Source organism: Aotus nancymaae, unplaced genomic scaffold (genome assembly GCF_030222135.1).
Source record: "Aotus nancymaae isolate 86718 unplaced genomic scaffold, 86718_ANA_hifiasm-v0.15.2.pri h1tg000014l, whole genome shotgun sequence".
Classification (NCBI taxonomy): domain Eukaryota; kingdom Metazoa; phylum Chordata; class Mammalia; order Primates; family Aotidae; genus Aotus; species Aotus nancymaae.
In genome coordinates this window covers 49334252-49340141 of record NW_026988425.1, presented here as the reverse complement: position 1 = coordinate 49340141, position 5890 = coordinate 49334252, and the positions used below count along the sequence as shown (strand labels likewise).

Here is a 5890-nt window from a genome sequence, read left to right as displayed (position 1 = left end):
GGAAAGTTTTGCTGATACCTCGTCTTAAAGGTAAACACTCCACAGTAAGTGGCTTAACCATAATGGGTGTAACACCAGGAATGGAGTATCTACTCTGCTTGTGGAGAGAAGGGAGAAAAAAGTGCAAGTGGCAGAGGAGCTTGGTGTGAAAAGGAAGATTGAAGAAATGGAGCTATGTGTTAAACTGACTACTATGGGAATTTTTTAATGAATTCAAAGTTGTTAAATGAATAGTGAAAATAGCTTTTTTTTTTTTTTTTTTTTTGAGATGAAGTCTTGCTCTGTCACTCAGGCTAGAGTGCAATGGCATGATCTTGATCTTGGCTCACTGCAACCTCTGCCTCCCGGGTTCAAGTGATTCTTCAGTCTCAGCCTCCTGAGGAGCTGGGATTACAGGCATGTGCCACCACACCTGGCCAATTTTTGTATTTTTAGTAGAGACAGGGTTTCACCATGTTGACCAGGCTGGTCTCGAACTCCTGACCTCAAGTGACCTGCCAGGCTGGTCTCGAACTCCTGACCTCAAATGATCCACCAGGCTGGTCTTGAACTCCTGACCTCAAATGATCCACCAGGCTGATCTCAAACTCCTGACCTCAAGTCATCTGCCAGGTTGCTGTCGAACTCCTGACCTCAAGTGATCCACCCGCCTCGGCCTCCCAAAGTTCCGAGATTACAGCCATAAGCCACTGAGCGGAGTGATCCCCACACCTGGACTAGATTTTTAAAAAGTGTTTTATATAATGGTGATATGAAGAAATTTGAACATCTAAATCCACATGTATAACAGGAGGAGAATGGCATTTCCATCTGAGTTTAGTGTAGAAAATTATTTACTCAAGAAGCATTTTATTTTTTTGAACAAATAATTTAAAGTACCCTAAAGCTAGATCTGTGAAGGCACAGAAATATATATATATTTTTCGAGATGGTGTCTTGCTTTGTGTCCAGGCTGGAGTGCAGTGGCACGATCTTGGCTCACTGACACCTCCTCTCCTGGGTTCAAGCAATTCTCCTGCTTCAGCCTCTCAAGTAGCTGGGATTACAGGCCGGTGCCACCACGCCTGGCTAATTTTTGTATTTTTAGTAGAGATGGGGTTTTGCCATGTTGGGCAGGCTCGTCTCGACTCCTGACTTTGTGATCTATCCACCTTGGCCTCCCCAAGTGCTGGAATTCCAGGTGTGAACCACCGTGCCCCACCCAGATTTATTAGGGAAAAATCTTATAGCTAGATTGAAAAACCATCAACTAAATGGAACTAGATCAAAGAAGAATGTCAAAATAAAACATCAGTATCACACTGTCAAAATGTAAAAATTTGAACTAGTTTTTGTTATGTAAATAATAACATCCTTATCCTAGTAATAAATGGATTACATTTGCTGAGTGCAAGGACCCGTGCCTATAATCCCAGCACTTTGAGAGGCCAAGGTGGGAGGATCGCTTGAGCCCAAGAATTTGAGACCAGCCTGCGAAACACAGTGAGGCCCCGTCTCTACAAAAAATACTAAAATTAGCCGGGTGTAGTGGCACGCACCTGTGGTCCCAGCTACTTGGGAGCCTGAGGTGGGAGGATAGCTTGAGTCTGGGAGGTCAAAGCTGCAGTAAGCCATGATCGCGCCACTGCACTCCAGCCTTGGCAACAGAGGGCAACACTGTCTCAAAAAACAAACAAACAAAATGGATTATATTTACTGGTGTCACATTTTTATCGACCAGTTTATGGAATCTACTGTATTATGTAATATTGTCAGGTGTTTTTTTAATTAATCAGGTAACTAGCGGTTTATTAAGAGGTCTGACAGTCTCTCAGCTTAGGTTAATTAATTTTTGGAGGTACAGTTATGGTGGGAAGATTTTGGCTGAACATAAGGTCTTGCCCAGACAGTATCTATTAATATATGTTGAGTCAACTCATTTCAAATGCTTCTCCTTAAAAACATCTGGAGAGGCAGCGCGTTTCCCGCCACCGAGGACACTCATGAGGACCATGATACTTCCACTGAGAATGCAGACGAGTCCAACCATGATCCTCAGTTTGAGCCAATAGTTTCTCTTCCTGAACAAGAAATTAAAACGCTGGAAGAAAACGAAGAGAAACTTTTTAAAATGCCGGCGAAACTGTTCCGGTTTGCCTCAGAGAACGACCTCCCAGAATGGAAGGAGCGAGGCACCGGCGTTGTCAAGCTCCTGAAGCACAAGGAGAAGGGGACCATCCGCCTCTCATGCGGCGGGACAAGACCTTGAAGATCTGTGCCAACCACTATATCACGCCGATGATGGAGCTGAAGCCCAATGCGGGTAGCGACCGTGCCTGGGTCTGGAACACTCATGCTGACTTCGCCGACGAGTGCCCCAAGCCAGAGTTGCTGGCCATCCGCTTCCTGAATGCTGAGAATGCACAGAAATTCAAAACAAAGTTTGAAGAATGCAGGAAAGAGATCGAAGAGAGAGAAAAGAAAGCAGGATCAGGCAAAAATGATCATGCTGAAAAAGTGGCGGAAAAGCTAGAAACTCTCTCAGTGAAGGAGGAGACCAAGGAGGATGAGGAGGAGAAGCCATAAATCGTCTTATTTTATTTCCTTTTCCTCTTTCCTTTCCTTTTTTTTTAAAAAAATTTTACCCTGCCCCTCTTTTTCGGTTTGTTTTTATTCTGTTTCAAAGAACTGAATTAAAAAAAAAAACATCTGGAGAGATTCTTTTACCTTGACAGATTATAAAGAAGGCTGATTGACTGGAAAATAACACTCTATAAAATAAATCATATATAATTTACAAACAAGTAGATGCGTGAATTCAGCAGATGAAGAAGGACCCATAGCCTCAGTGTGTGTTTGCAGTTATTTAACCAGTTATTTCCATTGAGGGTAATGACAAAGCCCTGGACCAGATTTCCTGAATATCATCTGCTCTTGATCAATCCTCTTCTTTAAAATATTACTTTAGTTAGTATCATTCCCTGGCCTATTTCCATATTCTCTGATAGACCATTTAAAATTGACTGGTTATTTGTGTCTGAACTGATATGCTAATTGCTGGATTTTTGGTCTGTGGACAGTTGCTCTGTGGTTCAGTCTTTCAAATACAGACTTTCCATCTCAACTAGGGAGACCCCATTAGTTACAATCTATGGCGCAGGCTGTTTCTGTTCTCACTTTCTATTATGTAAATTGTTATGATGTAGGACATTTAGGTGATGTAATCCTCCTTTAATTAATTAGTCAATTTTTTTTTTTTGGAGGCAGGATCTTGCTCTGTCACCCAGGCTGGAGTGCAGTGGTGCAATCATAACTCACTGCAGCCTTGAACTCCTGGGCTCAGGCGATCTTCCCACCTCAGCCTCCCAATCCTTTAATTATATTCTACCTGGAAGTGATTATTGATATTTATGCATATTTTCTATAACACAGTCCCTAGTATATTATTGCTGCTGCATGACAAGAAGTTTTATAAATTGCCTTGGCTTTAGTTCAGAAAAACAAGATCTTTCAGGCTCAACATTACCTGAAATATTATTTTTTTATTATTTAGGAGATCATGTACTTTAGTAAACTCCTTCTTTGTTTCCTCTGAACAGATAAAAAGAGGCTGGGCCCTTCTAGGCTTACATCTTCTATGATCATAGATACATTCATAGAAAATCCTTATGAATTTAAAAGAGGGTAGGGTCATTGGAAAGCAGAAAACATTTTCTTTTTCTTTCAAAGCAAACTAGTGACAACTGTAAGTAAGTAGAAAGATATTTGAAAATATGTGGTTATCTTGGTTTTATTTTAAGACTTTTTCATTTTTTCAAAAAGGGCAATTTTATTTTTGTGTGCTAGAACAACTGAAGGAAGCAAGTGAGGTGGGAGGATCATTTGAGCCTGGGAGGCCGAGGCTTTAATGAGCTGAGATTGTATCCTGCACTCTAACCTGGGTAACAGAGCAAAACCCTGTCTAAGAAATAAAAAGTTAAATGTAAAATTGAACAGACTAAGCTATTTCTTTGCATGTAAAGTGAAATTGAGAATTGAGGCAATTTGTTTTCTGGATGTTTTCAGTAAAAGCAATTTTTGATGTACAAAATTCTGAAAATTGCTTTAGTGATCCCTCTAACTTTCTATACAAGGAGAACATCTAAGGTATTTAAAAATGGATTTTAACGTATTTATTCTAATTTAATCTTTTTTTTTTTTTTTTTTAAAGTAGAGTCTTGCTGTGTCGCCCAGCCTGGAGTGCAGTGGAGTGATCTCAGTTCACTACAAATTCCGCCTCCTGGGTTCAAGCAATTCTCCTGCCTCAGCCTCCCTAGTAGCTGGGATTACAGGTGTGCACCACCATGCCCAGCTAATTTTTGTATTTTTAGTAGAAATAAGTTTTCACCATGTAGGCCAGGCTGGTCTTGAACTCCTGACCTTATGTGATCCACTCGCTTCGACCTCCCAAAGTGTAGGGATTACAGGCGTGAGCCACCATACCCGGCCCTAATTTTATCTTTTAAGTAAAAGCATAGGACATCTCTATTATTACTATAGCTCAGGACACCTTCAACTTGTAAAATGAATTAATGTGCAGAAACAGGTGGCTGTTTTGGTCATTTTCAGATTCAAAAATGGAATTGGACAAACAACTGTAAAAAACAGGATTAGATTAGGAGAGCTGATGCAAGCCAGGGAAGTCTCCTGCCCGATTCCTATGTCTTCCCTCAAATGTTTTGATTTCACCTGGATACATGGTCTGAACTTCCTCCGATTAAAGAATAATTTGGGTTAATAAGTAGCCTAATTTATAACATGATTTTTTCCTATTATACCAGTTGTGTTTGTTAATTAGTACGGTTTTAGAAAATAATGAGAAATTGCCTATAGTTTTACCATCCAAATATTCCATTGTTCTATTTTGATGGATTTATTCTGTTTTTTATAACCATTGGTTTAATTTTTCTCATAGTTATAATCATCCGGTCCACAGTATTTGACTCCTTTGTCCCACTTATTCAACATGAATGCCCTCCCCATGAATAAGCAGCTTCTTTGAGGATTCTGGGATGAATATAGGACAGTGTAGCATTCAGGATTCAGTGCAATTTTGATATGCTGGGTTGCTTTCCCGCTTCTACCTACCCAAGGTCATACGCATTTGTTTATTTATTTGATAGGCTCATTAAACAACTTTGTGCCTAAAGGTAGCGAAAGTAGAGCCCCTGGCTCTGAGAAGCTCATAGTCTATTTGGAAAAAACTGTATCACCAAAAGGATGAGAGTTTTGACTAAAGGGAAGGGAGAGAGCACACTTGGTCCCTAAAGTACTTGGGAGACAGGACAAGTCAGGACAGAGCTGTGAAAAACATGACAATGCTATCCCCTAAGACAACCAGAGAAAGGGGTCCAGAAGCAGAGGTGGGTGGGTGGCAAAGACAAATAATAAATAAAAAGTTTTCACCCGGTGTTGAGGTCAGACTAGCGTGACCTATGGTGAGAGGTAGTGACTGGGGAAAGGGAATGAGGAAACCCTCTAGGGTGGTGAAAATGTCCTATGCCTTTATTTGGATGATGATTACACAGGTGTATTCATATGAAAAATTCACTAGGCTATACACTTAAGATTAGTGCACTTTATGTATTTTATGCATCAGTAAAAAAGTTAAAGTATTTCCCTCTAGGGCTGGCCCTTTGCCCAAAGTAGGAGAGGTTTGGAAAAGTTCTGCTTCTACACTCTTCCTATGCTGCACTGCTCTGTTAATAAGACTTAAAACTCAGACTTGTGTTAACAATACCACCGCTCTGCTATATTATAGGTTAAAAAGGCTTTTGTGGACTAATTTCAGAAGTTAAGTACTACTTAAAATGAACCGTGTAGGAAAGTTCAATTGACTTACAAAAGAACAACAGGGGTGTAATTCAGCAAA

General features: G+C 40.4%; 1 pseudogene; it reads left to right on the top strand.

The window, feature by feature from the left end:
• The first annotated feature begins 2061 nt into the window (after positions 1–2061).
• Positions 2062–2654, top strand: LOC105720629 (ran-specific GTPase-activating protein-like; annotated as a pseudogene).
• The last annotated feature ends 3236 nt before the right edge of the window (positions 2655–5890 follow it).